We start from the raw sequence: 15,315 nt of genomic DNA, 5'->3' as shown, positions 1-15,315 counted from the left end.
TATTCCGGAGCAATCATACTCTCGACGAATATAAGTCGCGTTAACGTATGCACCGATAACTCGACACCGTCGTGAATATATTTTAAGATTTCTTCGGAATAAAGTAAGAACGATATTTTTTTCCATCCCCCTCGCAAATTTTATCCAATCCAATTCTTTGAAAATGGTATTTTGCTTTCCGATTCTCTTAATATTTAGATTCGAGGTAACCGCGTCGAATCTGTATTTCATTCGATTACCGTCGACCGATTTTATTTATTTTATTTTTTAGATTTTTTTTCGTCTTCCCGTTCATTCGTGCAGAAATATTTTTGTTGCGGCAGGTTTTTTTTTTCCTCCGGTACGTAACGTGCCTACGAATTTAGATATAATATAATAAATCGATTAAGTGGCGGTCGACAGCTCGCGCTTATACAGTATATTTTATAAGCCTTTTAACGCTTGCATACGTGCATGTTACCGTACGCGGTAAGTTCGCTCTTTCGTCTTCGTATTCTTTACAAGTCGCTTTTCCGTACATATTATACTTCTACTTTGCGAGCTACTCGCCGAGTATGTAATTACAAGCTCTAGGCACGCGACGCGCGGCGCGAAGCCTCCTTCGTTTTCTCTTCCCGTATATGTAGGTATACCTACCAGCCCGGCTGGCCCCGGCTATTCCTTCTCCACCGGCGTTCTCGCAGTTGTACATATGTACATACAAATATATGCACTTCGCGCACATAAGTACGTACATACTTTACGTTACCGTCGGTCCTTCATATACAACCGCGACAAACCGCTCGAGACACTCGAGAGTTTGAACCGTTTTTCGTAGTAGTTTCGTTCGTATTTATTCGACGAAAATCTCGCCCTATCCCGAGGCCGGTTTAATTTCGTGTCGAAAAAAAAATTCGATCTTTCGCCGCGAAGAATATACCGCGGCTTCTCATACGCATATACACCTGAATATGAACGGTGTGTAGACGCAACGGTCGTTCTCTCCTTCTAATTTTTCTTTTTCTTCTTATTATTCTCCTTCTCTACTTCGAGCGCGTAAAACTTAAAGGTAAAAGGATATAAAGTGCAGATATCCAGCACCCACACTTATCGTACGTTACGTACGTGTTTCACGTGCAATGTGTAATACATATGTATAGACGTGGACGTGGTCCCCGTAAGCGTGAGGTGTACGTGTAACCCTCGTTGCTGCACAACTGCAACATTACCATAGGATTTTCATGTTAGCGCCTTCGGGATCCAAAGCTGCACGATTTCAGCATACCTAACGCTATGCGCTATAACTATATGACGTATACCGTAATGTACACGTCATATAATAACCGGTGAGCGTACTTATACCATAGTTACATACAACCCCTTCTTTTATACCGCCTGTGTATAGGAGGTATGTACCTATGCACCAACGTCTCTACGTCAACACACGCACACACTATTTTGCATCCCGGGAGATCCGACCCGATCTGACCCCGTGGGATAAGGGGTCATATGTATATGGGGATTCGAATTAGCTCTTCGGACTCGGGAAAATCAAAATCTCCGGAATTTGTTTCCTTTTTTCTCTTTCCATTTTCTCCGTACCTGACTACTCTTGAAACAGTTTCAGAATTTTTTCTTCCGTTATCGATCGGTGGTATTAGAGGGGTAAAAACGATCCAGTCGATCGGAAACGATCCCCCATGTGGAAAGTGGAGTGAGAAAAACGTTTGTGAATTTTTTGGAAAATTCGTTCGAGACGAAACGAAAATTTTTAGGAACAAACAAAATGATTCGGATATTTCGGATATTTTTGAGAAGGCGGCGTGGAAACGAAGATGACATAAATTCGTACGCGTAAAAGTTTAACAAATATCGCCTCCGAGAACTGAGAGTGAAGAGGGAGAAAAAGAAGAAGAATAAGAATAAGTCGTATTCCTCGGTGGCTCGATCTGGTCAACATGTTTATTACCGGATCCTCCTATTTATTCGCTCCTTATTATCCCCCGTGTATTTTATACCGACGTTTTTCTCAAACTGGACGTCGAAAAATATATTTTTCGCGTCACATGTGTAACGTAGTAAATGTGAGTTGCACCTATGTACTACATAGTCGAGATGTGATTCTATTTACTTTCCCATATAGGATGTGTTCGAGAAATGCTTCTTTTCTTTTTTTGTCACGGGTGATTTTTGAAACTCTTCTTCGAAAATGGAGATCAGTCGCCGTTCGCGTACCCACCTATAGGTACACACATTATATAATATATGTACAGCACGCGCGACGATTAAATTCCGACTCGTGCAGCGCGTTGCAGTCGAGTGTTGGAATTTTTATTGCGCATCTGCGCCATGCAAAGTGCAGTTCTCCGTCGCATGGGATTGAATTTATAAATTTGAATATTTATATAGAAATGAAAAAGGGCTATGTACATAAGTACAATACAGGGAGTATATACTATGGCATAAATATATGCGCTTAGACGCGGATACATATACATGTATAACCTACTCGACTTTATGCGGACGCGTGCGGCAGCGGGAGATTTTTGGGATCGACCGTTTGCGGCACACGTGAATTTTGCCCAAATTCTAATTTTTACATTATAATTCTAATTCGAATTCCCTCTTTCTCTTTTTTCATATTTTAATTCGACTCGTGTAACGCGTGTATGCCTCCGTGTACTCTGATATCCAGGTAGTAAGTTACTCACCTTTTATTATGCAGCCGAATCGTAGGTCCTGCAGGGATATAAACGAGCGCACGCGACCGTCACGATCCTCGTATATTCCTATCAGATATTTAATTATTTATTTTTCTCATTCTTCGCTATCCTCCAATATTCCTACCCCTTTTCTTCAACTCCGAATCTGAATTATCCTCTGAAAAGTAAAAGAATTGGAAAATTCATAATCGAAAGCACAAATTGAGGAACACGGTCTCCAGAAATAAGAATTATCCTGGCTAACACCTGATTAACATTATCCGTGCACGTGGAAAGTGAAGAAAAAGAAAACATATCAGATTTTGGTCCAGTGAATCAAACCTCATTATTTTCCATTACTTTCAGACGCTGAGAATTTTTTAATTACCATCGAAATTTCCCCTCAGTTCCAGCCCGCGCAAATATTCTCATCGTAAATCAAGCGCTTGGGGTGAAACTTCGTTTTTTTCTCGACGATTTCTTCGCACTCGGGGGCTGTTCGTACGCAGGTCAATCAGATCTATTTTACGGTTCCGATCGAGCCACGCGCCTCGGATTATTCAAACCAGTCAAAGAAAATCTCCGCACGCGTATGCATATAATTTTGTCCTTTGCACATATTTTATTTATCGGGCCGCTCGCTACTCGGGCATAAGGGTAGGTACATACGTAGACGCACGCGCGTATACCTACCGGTTGGTACATATTTATCCGTAGTTGCGAGTCAGAAGTAAAGGAAAGTTCGACGATCGCACACGCGACCGACGTACATGCAGGTGATTCAAATTCAAATTTGGGTAACCGTTTGAATATTTATCGGGGAAAATGTGCGCTAGCTGGGCTGCAGCGTCGGGATCGGGACATGAGGCTGGCGCGCGTCGATCTTTTCACGTAACGCGCCGGTGGTTTGAATCGGTTATTTTTTACCAACCGTACGATTTTGCATACGGGCGCGTGAACGGAGGCAAATCCGAAGCGGGGAATAAAATTTGGGGAGGGTTTCGTCCTAGGACGTAGAAATTTTCTGCGGCACTTGTCGCCCCGGGGAAAGACGCCCGACGTCTCTGCAATTTATTTCTATGTGTATAGGTGCGTTATACGTATGTAATATGTTTAGACGAAAAGGTATAGAGGCGATGCCGGGGCATCTGTCAGTCTAGCTGATATCCGATCGGGTGAAAATCGTTATATAACGATTTAGAAATTAACAATATTCTATAGAAGAATTATTATCGAAATTGGACCGTTCCACTCATCTCCACCGTATACACGGTTTATATATCCTTGACGAAGAGGAGCAAAAATGGAGGGAACGAGGGGGGGAATAATTCGAAAATTGGACGGTTATAACGTTGGAACTTAACCCGAGGCTTTTCTTCTTCTTCTTCTTCTTCTGCTTCTCCTTCGTCTACTTCTTCTTCGGATATAACATCGTCCGTTGCATTACGGCGGGGCCCGCCCGATTTATCCCGATGATCGGTCTCCGGCCTGACGATGTCGTCCTTCTTTTACAGTTGCGCTTATATTCTGTGGGAATCGTTTCGAAACGATCTCGCATGCCCTAAATATAATGAAATATATGTATACGTATAGTGTGTATATGGATAGATAGCTTCCACCCGAATTCCCACCACCTTCTCCTTCTCCTTTTTCTTTTTTTTTCTCTTCTTCTTCTTTCTAATTCTTCTGCTTCTTCGTCTACGACTACCACTACCGCCGCTCCTCTACCATGCACTTCTTCCTCTGCGCCCTAATTCTACTCATTGTCCTCGAAACGCTCGGCACTCCTGTAGCTAAACCGATCTCTTTTTTTTTTTTTTTTCTTCTTCTCCCTTATATACCGAACCATGTCCAAGTGTCATTTTTACCCCAAGGATCTTATACCCTAAAAACCGCCCCGTGCGCGACACGTTGCTGCCTCCTTGTATATTATATCTACTATATTTCTTCTAAGGTTTTATACGGCCGTATTTCATACAGTAAGATTCAAAAGTTTCAGAGATTTCCGATCTGCGGGTATCTCACGAAATAAATTTTTTGTTTCACTCGCGATTCCAAATTTTTTTTTCTCTCCATCTATCCTTTTTCTCTTCTTATACGGAAAATCGATTTACAACCAAATTGTTGTAATACGTTTGAATTCCTGTTGGAGTATTCCTGTTGGAGTATATCAATGCATTTTTAAAAGCAAATTCTGATATTCTGTACAATATTAATTTAATTCGGAAACGATATCTCGTGTATTCCGATGCCAAAAATGTTTTTTCTTTTCATTCTCGTCATCACGAAACTTTTTATTTGTACTGTATATCTAAAATTTCACGTACGACGTCCTGCGAGTATCGTATACGTGGGTACGTAGGTACCTTTTCACGCACATAAACGTAATCTATTTACCTATGTATCAAACACGTATATATGTATATATATATATATATATATATACTTTGGTAATAATATAACGACTACAAAAGTGAAACGCCAAAAGAATAGAAGCTAGTAAGAGAATATAGGGGGGGGTTGTAAGTCCAGATCAACCCTTCTCTCCGCCGCCAGCGGCGAATGAAAGAATGAAGCACAGGAGTAGAGAAAAGGAAGAAAGAAAAAAGAAAAAGGAAAAAAGGGAACGCAAGGGATCCGGGAAGGGGCTCGAGGGGGCCAATAATAGAAACAGCGAAGACGAACCCCTTGTAAAACGAACCAAACGCGACCCAAATACGCGCCCAAATTCAACCGATCGAGACACCTAAACACACGATCGTTTTCCCCCTAACCCCCCCTCCCCCCAACAGCCAGACGACTCGAACGATTTTGAAAAATAATAACGGTGAAAAAAAATTTCGGGGCAGCAGATCGTCAAAGATCTCTCCAGGTTGATGAACATTTTTAACGAACACGTTTGGGTGCGCTGTACGTGAAAGAAAAAAGATAATCTTTCGTATTTAGATCGTTGCGTTACAGACGGAACTGGGAAAGCAATCGACATCCACCCGATAGAAAAAATCGGAGCTTTCGCGACACTTTTATTCGCGAATTCGAAATTTTCGAGCGAGGGTTAACGGAATTACGGTGGGATCGCAGATCGTATACCTAGATATAGGAGGATATCGGAGCCACTTTGTAGGTATGCGCAATGTATCTACCTACCTTCCGTACGTGTAACCGTGCGCGCGTGTATGCGGGGGTACGTGTATCGCATGTAAATGCATATTTGGTTAGAGGCTAGCTAAAGAAGCAGCGGCATGGCAGCAGCATCGATGTAATGCCAGGTATTTTCGCGCGCGGATTCTCCGCGGCGGTAACGCGCCTATCTATCTATCTACCTAACTATCCATCAGTATAGATATATACACGCGCATCCGTACACCCATACACTCACACGCGCACACACACACACGGCACAGCGTATTCGGTGTATTATAGTCACGTGACCTGTAACAGCACTGCCTTTTTCCAACGCTTGAAAATTTATCCCACGGAATTCCCATACGAACGAAACTCCGTCTACCTTATACGTGTATGCACGGTCGTATTGTGGTACGGTATGTCTTTTTCACGTGTGTGTACGTACATCCATTCCGTATACGGCTATATGGGTACGTGATCATCGCCATTGAATAAATATCGCGCCCGGTGATCATTCAAATTTGCTCGCGGATATATAATATCGTCATCGATCGCTGCCTCATCCTCTTCCTCATCTTCGTACTCTCGTCTTTTTCTTTCCCTTTCTCTCAACTTTTTTATTTTATTTTATTTTTTTTTTGTGAATTCTTTTCTTTTCTATCTTCTTCCGTACGTCGCCCGCAAGCTGTTTTTCGTACACAGCGGAGCGTACATTACGGATTATTACATACACACACGCACGATACACAACGATGTGCAGCGCACCTATAGCAAGAATTAACGGTTCACGATCACCCGCACGTTTTTGCTTCGCGAAGAGTAAAAAAAGCTAAACGAAAATAGGATGAGACTATGTAAAAATAAATGAAATACTCGATAAGGGTTGAAATATTTGTTGAAAAAAAATTAACTGTACGTAGATTCGGGGGAATGTGACGTATTTACGTCTAGATTAGCTTATGCGGCGCCGCAGAAATCACCTCGACGCTAATTTATCTCACTAATTTCTTGCCGGTGCATAAGCCAAAGTAAACATACGTATAACGTACAATGAGTGTGTATAAATATAAATTGCTATTATAGTTTCGCTTCGGCACAGTTTCGAAGGTGTTCAAGGGATATATGGTGTGTCGTATCGCGTTTCTCGTTGCGGGCTACACGTAGCGATTATATTTAGAGAATGATACTCGAATTTTGGTTTCTTTCTCGGTTGCGAACCGTTCATTTCCGCGGATGCCTCATTCCTCGAAGATTGCACGCCGTTATAAATTGAAATTAAAGCATGAACCGGCGGGCTCTCTCTGCGTACGGATAGCGGAGGGGAGAGGAGAGGCGAGGAGCGGAATATAATCGGTCCGTATACAGCGACGATTTTTCTAGGTGTAGCATATCCTGTGACGTCACAATTAGCCTAATTACAATTACAACACAGAGCAGCATCAGCAACAGCATCAGCATCAACGGCGGAGTAGCATTAACAGCCGACTCTGGTGAACGGACGAACTGACAAGCGAGATAATTAGACGGACCGAGACAGGACGTGCGCATTAATTAATTAGCCCAATCTAAGCCCACTTTGACGTGGCTTATACGTGTTGCGTCTGGCTATGTATACGTGTACGTACGTACCTATATCAACTACCGAGCGACCCAACCTAACGTGAATATACGTTACGACCCCGGGCAGCGCAACCTCGAAACCTTAAATCCGAACCGTCGACGTCATCGCGGTAGTCGTCACCTTGTCAGCGATGAAACGTTGCGAGATTTTTTTATCGAAACGAAAATTTAACAAAAATCAAAACGGTATAGGTACCTGTACCAAAAATTGCCGATTTCGGGGTATCCTTTCGTCGGATGAGAAATTGTCAATTTTTTTCTACCGTCACACGAGCCCCGAGATTTTACTCGAATCGCGCAGTTTGCGTTGCGAGTACGATTATGATATTTTTTTTTTCTTTCCCCCGCTCTTTCTTATTGTGGAATTTGAGATCGGAAATTGATCTTCCGGAGTGTGGATTGGTCGTGTACCAACTGGAGGCATGGAACTTGTGACCCCGTTAGAAAAATTACCCCGTCATTCGCCAATGGATCTGTGTAATACAATAATCGCGATGATAATTGTCGAAACGTTTCAACCAAACCACGTTACACGTTAGACGCAATTGTTGTAGATGAGTCGCGAGAGCTTCGAGTGCATCTATGCGTAATTTGTGTCTTAAATAGTGAAAACTATACGCTCGAACTTTGCAGAAGCTACTTCGTTAAGCTTGTTAATTCTTCGAGCTAATTGAGCCGCTTAATAACAATTCTAGGTATTTCGTCATTCTTACACCGCGGAATGGTGCAAATTGCCTCGCGCGCGTTTCATCTCTGAATCGCGTTTCTTGAAAACGGTGAAAAAAAAAGAATTTTCATCGACGAAGAGTCTTTGTGAATCCCGATGATTTCGAAGAGACGAACGTGCGGCTCGAAGACGATGGGGTGACCGATCGTTGTTGGAATCACTTCGAATTCGATAGAACTGGGAGATTTTTCGACCATTCTGGAATCGCAAAAAAAAAAGTGAGAAACGAATTTCATTGGGATTGGCATGAAATGCATCAATTATGATCACGTAAGAGATCGTGAGGACCCTCGATTGAATTTACGTTATACGAAGCCCGAGTTCATTAAAATGTAAAATACTAGACAAAGAGGCTGACGAAGAACATTGAAAAAAAAAAAAAAAACGTTAAACTAAAACAAAGAAAAGAAAAGAAAAGAGAAGAATTGTATAACAAGCTATCTCGAATTATCTGAGCATAGCAGACTGATTAATTATATCGCCTGCAGAGTGACACGAATATTTTTGAACATATCTATATCTTCGATCAGCTTTGAGATTTTTTTCCGTTCAATATTTTCTGTTTTCTTTTTCGTTTCTCAGATTTTATATACGTAGTCAATTTCCATCAATCAATTATTCAACATCTACGTATATATCGCTCGTTCATGAATATTTCTACGACGGTCTTGGAGAACGCATGTAGAAAAATGAGAGAAAAAAAAGGAGACAGAAAAAATCTTGAAAGAAAAAAATTAGAAAAACTAAAATCGTCCTGCGCAGGAATATTGCAGGAATATCATTACGGATGTAGGATATAGAGAAAATACAGAGATACGTGTTCTTCGCGAGGGAGACAAAAAATTCTTTCGATTATACCTGTGAGATGAATTCTGTGATCCGCGGTAATGAATGATGATATCGCAATCGTCAGGAGTACAGTTAATTTTTGATTAAACAATTAAACGTGAAAAAATTGTTTTCACACGTTGAGATTTTTTCAATTCGTGAATATTACGTAATATATGATAATATTTGCTCCGAAAATAATAATCATTCTTTTTCTTGCGTGCGCATTTGAGATGAAAAAAAAATGCAGCACAGAAATAAAAAATAGACAATATAAATAGGAAAAATAGAAAGAAAAAAAAAAAAACGTGATCAACAATGAGGAAGAAGAAAGAAAGACTATTATGTGAAGTCGAGATGATCGTAATTAATTATCTTTGGCCGTGAAGGGACGGAGGTGAGTCCCGGCGAGTATCTCCCTCTCGGATCCTCTGCAAGGTGCAGTTCACGCCCCCCGCAGACTTTGACTCGCAGTCATATATATTCGTCATAATTTCGTGGAAGCGGATTCGTTATTTACTATTCTATTTTATTTTAGTTGTTTTTTTTTTTTTGTTCCTAATTTTATTTTATTTTCTTTTCTTTTTAACTCTTCATTTCTTTGCTTTTTGGTTTATCATCATTTTTAATCCCGCGGGTCCTGAGTTTATTTTTAGTCCTTGTTATAATATATGGAGATGCATGCAGGGCGGTGTCACTAGGGTCAGACCGTACACATATACATACGTACATATGCCTGTATAATTTTTATACATAGGTAGACTCTGAAAGTCTCTGGACCACTAAATCTATACTAAATCTTTCTTATACGTTTGCCGTATGGGCGAACGTTCTTTCTGCTCATATTCTACCCCTTATATGAAACACGCAGCATCCAAGTATACGAGAGTACAATTTTATTACGTTCGAGAGAGAAGAAGGAGCGAAGAGATATCAAAAATTGCGATAATCTTGAAAAAATTATTCCGGAAAAAAAGGAATCGTAATTGGTGATTTTCCTTTTGAGCATTGGAAGTTTGTCGAATAACTGAAACAGAGAAGAAGGAGAATACGGCGAGGAGGACTGCATAATATATATGTATTTTTATTTATGTAATATCGACCGTGCATAGGGGACAAAATTTTATACCTGCGTTTGGATGCGGGACGAAGAAAATCATCATCGTGGAAGCGCACGAGTGGGGGGAGAAGGGGATGTTGTTCGGGTTGACCGTATACCTACTGCATCGTTTCACTGAAAATATAATAACTAAGAAAGAAAAAAAAAGGAAAGAGATAATAAAGTTAGAAAATGAGAGGAAGAGAAATGAGAAAAAGGATGAAAAAAAAAAAGGAACACTCTCTGACCACATGCGACTGGTAGCAGCGACAAGACAGCCGACAACGCGTCCGGGGACGCTTAGCCCTGCGGAGATCGTCTATTTTATTTTATTTCACTTTTTGTTTCGTCTGGTCTTTTTCTCCTTCCTCATAAGCCACCTTTTCGTACCTATATCAGGTATACGTACGTACACGGATGGGTATCCAAAGATTCCGCGCTGACGTCACTTTATACAGATTTTTTTGGTCTCCAAATGAAACAGAAAAAAAAAAAAATCTAAAAAGCCAACAAAGAAAATTTCGTGGAGGGTGGGAGAGCTGCGAGAGAGAAGGTGGATTACATGTATATCGAACCGCGAGTAAATTCTCGGAATGTCTCGTTTACGTACACGGGTATATATATACATACGTGTAATATAAAGATATAACTGCAGTGGAAGATGATAAAAGAAAACCTTTCTTTATCTCCTGTGGGAGAGGTCCGTGGTTTTTGTATATATATCCTACGTTTATATCTTACCTATAAGGAGAGCAAACAAACGGTGGTGATATCCGTCGCCGCGTTTCCAACTCTCGTATAGGTATAAGGTATAACTTGCGTGTATCTGATATACCTATACGGATGTATGAAAGAGGAGATTGAGGGCTAGTTCAAGGTGTCCGGGCGCGCGCTTACCTTACTTCACCTTTTCTGCAGGAAGAGGAGAGGCTTTTCGGTGGGCAGGGGAGGGAACAAAGATTACCGAGGTAACGAAGGAGAGGCGGCAACGGGAGCATTATCTCATATTTACCTTCTTATACACATATATACTCGTTTCAATATTGTTAATCGATAATTTTTAGGGACCTGGAGGCGATAAGGAACCGTTCCCAGATATATCGAACGCTGTGGAATGTATTGATTCGGAGGAGGCAGAAAATATTCTCGATTTGAGCATTTTAATTTTCAATCAAAAATTTCTTACCTTCGTCTATAAAATATATACACGAGTGAATTTTTCCCTCTGGTTTTCGAATAAATTAGATAAATTCGAAATATTTGATCGAAAGATCCTTCCTCGTTTTTTTCTCCTGCCGTGCACAGAGAAATTGACGGGACTAAAAAATTTCGCAAATTTAGAGCAAAGTTTTTTTTTCCCTTTCGTAACTCTGAATAATTCACATGGTAACAAATTGCAGTGTACGTTCTATACACTGTATTAGGGATAGAATAACGTAGGGAACGGTAACGGAATAGGTCGGCAACAAGTGACCACCGCACGATTTTCTTTCCATGTATTCATGTGTGTATATATACATATATATATGAGTATATACGCTATGCACAGTACATAGGTGAGTATGTATACGATGTGTGTATGTACATACATACATTGGCGTGCTCCACGTCGCGGGCTAGCGGTTGTCCCGCAGGAATTTTGCCGCATGTTATACGGAGAGAAAACTCTCCGATTTTCCCACCCCTAAAAGTGGTAGTCAGTCGTCTGGTCGTCGACCGCGAACGACGAGAAGCTAACTCTGCATTCAACCAAAGCAGACGCGTGGTTCTCCCGTTCTTATGTATCATATACTATAAACTATGTACCATGTACACTAGCTCTACATAACTTATAGCCGCGTATCCACACACACACGGTGAGTCGGACAAACCCATGAACCTTACGGAATCGATATATCGATCTCGACAATTTCCGCCACCGTTACATACGCGTACGTATACCTACATAGGTATATGTGTACGTATAAAACACGTAAATCGCGTTACAGAGCGAAACAACCTAACAGAAATTGTGGTAGGTCGTGGATCGCCCCCTTTCCGTTCAAATTTTTCAAGATCACGCGTCTACGCGCAGAGAAAAGCACACGACTATACAGCCGTTTGCAGAACTTTTTCTCGTTTTTTACTCCCTTTCGAATTCCTCGGCAATTTTTTTTACCAGTGTCGGCCGATATTAAAATTTTCTTTACAATTTTAGAAAAATGATTTACAACTTTAGTTCGCACCAGAGGACATTTACAGTAAATGGTATTACGCAAAGGACACTTGAGAATCAATTTTCCTGCTATTTTCACCGACGAAAATGCGAAAATTTGAGTCTCGACGAAAAATGAAAGGACGGTAACTGATTCCATAAGAATTTGATCGTTTGATGGCATGTTCGAGAACTTTCGTCGATTTCGGAATGATGCGAGAAATTTTCGATTCGATTTTGAAGAAATAAAGAAAAAAAAAAAACAACAAAAAAATAAAGAAAATTCGTCACTCCGATTCTCGTAGACTGGGAGTTAATTTAATCGCCTTCGCGTTGTCGTCATCGTCGCGCCGTTGTCGTCTGGTGGTAGTGGGCAGTCGAGCACGCGGCAAGCTTCGCGGTGTCTTTTGCGAAGTAGGAAAACGTTTCAAACTTATTGATCCACGTCGTTCTTCTGCTGCATGGGTACGACTATACGACTACGAGAATGAGGGTGGCGGCGGTGCTGCTTGCCGGTGGTTTAGTCGAGTCTGTACACAACCGACGCCGAGCGCGATGCCCGCGAGGCTTTCGAGAGCAGGGGTTGCGGGAAAAACAGGACCGGGAGAGCGAGGGAGAGGGGCTGAGGAAAAACGACCGAGAAACAACAACAACGGAACACGACAAAGGGCAACAACAACAAAAATATTACACCGGACCGCACCGCTTACTAGCTCCCGATCACCCTCGTCCGAAACTATCGAGCTGATCTTCGATTTTTATTCACAGCTTGTGATCTACATCGTCCTATACGAGAATCATCACCCCTGTATTCGGGACGATCGAAAAATTATCAGGGTGTTGGAAAAATAAGGCGGTCTCGGAATAAATGAAAGAAAAGACAAATCGAAATACAGGGAACAATGTACAATTATACGTCGAACGAGACATCGAGGAAAATTGATCCTTCTTACGATACACCTACCCCTGATACAACTCCGCGCGAATAATCTCCTGTAATTTAGGAGAATTATTCAAGTACAGGTACTAGGTACGCGTAGAAATATAGCTTCCGCATAAGTTGATGCAGGGTTCTTCAAGAGTAGTCTCACATACTAATCAGCTCAGGAATCCAAATCTGGAAGCCAAAATCATTTACTCACGCAATCGATCGCGTAATCATTACTTTTGCGTCAAATATTTTTTCAGCAAATACAACGATCCAGATTCTGTTCCGATTATATGTATGTGATAATCTGTTCAATTTTTTATCCAGTCTCATATATTCGTCATCAATTTTTACTGACAATTCGTTTTATCCCTTTCGTTTTGCAGAAGAATCCTGCAGGAGTTCAATTTTTTCTCTATGCCGGCGCTGCTCCACGGTAAGTTCCATCTAATGCACAACACTATATAGCGTTTATCGCATAATTCGAAAGTGAAGCTGCTTCTCCTCATTTCGTTGCACACTTGTCCCCCGTGATACCGTATTTGAACTGCTTTCATACTTTCGATACAGATCATCGCGCATCCGTTTCGACACGGACTCGACGATGAAAGGTTTTTTTGCCTTTTTCATTCGAGTTTATGCTGACCCGTCGATTTCCCCTTATTGCGTTTCCGATAACCCTGATAATTTCTGAAATGATTTTTTTCCACCTTCGGTGAAATCCGTTATTCCGTTCTCACCCGACGAATACGATCTAACCCGCTTTTCCAGTAATTGAAACCTCGCGCTTCGAGAGCCGATCGGGAGTAAAATTTTCAGGGAAAGATTATTTACATATGATATTATTTTATTCATATTCTCATGTGTTCGAACGTACGTGGGTACATAGGTATAATAGATCAGTCATGCCACCCGTGTCGTTATCTGCGTCTTATCTGCGTCCGCACGGACAGTTTTACCGTTCGATCCAATGTCAATACTGACTTGTGAGAGAAGAAAACCGACTAGCGTACGATAACAATTGACGATAACAATTAAGAGATCGGACAAAAAAAAAATTGAGGGGAAGAAAAGAAGGAGAATGTATGGTGGTATTTTTGACTAAAGTTACATTTTTCCAAAAGTTCATTCCGTCAACGCCTCTGATGATATAATTCACTGTATTTCAGTTCAGAAATCGGATAATAATTCGTATAGGACGCGGTAATTCCGATTCATTGTTTCATTGCCGGAAGTATAGTACCTCTCGCGTTATTAGGCATTTCCTGTTTCGGTGCGAGACATTATATGTATATTACATATATATATATATATTATTCGGACAGAACGCTACACATTGACTCGTTACACCCATCGTACCAAATGTACGTACATAATGAAGCGTCGGGTGTGCGTGGTGGTTTTTTTGTTTTTTTCACGTAAAAATATATGCCCTCGTGAAATGCCCGTGTACAATAATCGAGTCATTAGCGACAGGTCGCGTAATTAATTCGTACAAATATACATATGAATAAAATATGTACGTATGCGTGTGTGTGATATAATAATTACAACAACGAAAACGACAATGTAATGTTATTATGTAAAACTCACGGTTGACTCCCCGCGTAACTACCCTCCCCTCGCTGCCCCCCGACTAATTGGGTTTTTTTTTTTTTTCTCATTTTCTAATTTTTTTTTTTTTTCCATATTTCTTCCACCCGTGCAATTCTCTATTTCCTCGCTTTGCCAACCGTATGTACAGTGTATATGTATACCTGTAAAACCTAATTGCACGCCGTCAATCGGAATGACAACAATAGCAGCAATTATTTATAATTCTCTATTCCATAGCGGCGGTGCAGAAGTTCAACTAGCTGCTTTTAAAAAAATGAACAAAGAAAAATGGAGAAAAAAAAAAAGGCAAGAAAAGACGCACACGTGTATAAAATATGATATAAAATAAAGGGGGAAATAAAAACACTTCGCCTAGAATAACGTAGATAGATATGTAATATGAAAACTAGACGAGACAAATGACTCTATGATTATTTATATGTATATATCTGTACACGGTTATATGTGTACAGTATTTCTAGTCACACCATGTGAACTTTGTAGAATTAGGTATAT

At 40.8% G+C, this 15,315-nt stretch overlaps 1 protein-coding gene across 4 annotated transcripts in view; it reads left to right on the top strand.

The window, feature by feature from the left end:
- The window catches only part of LOC105687808 (zinc finger homeobox protein 3), a 178,073-nt gene that overhangs the window by 50,873 nt on the left and 111,885 nt on the right, over positions 1–15,315 (top strand). For all 4 annotated transcript variants that reach the window (XM_020853417.2, XM_048651183.1, XM_020853414.2 and 1 more), the window contains one exon: positions 13,590–13,639. The gene's annotated coding sequence lies outside the window, so the exon portion shown is untranslated. The remainder of the gene's footprint in view (positions 1–13,589; positions 13,640–15,315) is intronic.

Source organism: Athalia rosae, chromosome 2, assembly GCF_917208135.1.
Source record: "Athalia rosae chromosome 2, iyAthRosa1.1, whole genome shotgun sequence".
Taxonomy (NCBI): domain Eukaryota; kingdom Metazoa; phylum Arthropoda; class Insecta; order Hymenoptera; family Athaliidae; genus Athalia; species Athalia rosae.
This window is presented reverse-complemented; position numbering and strand designations above follow the sequence as displayed.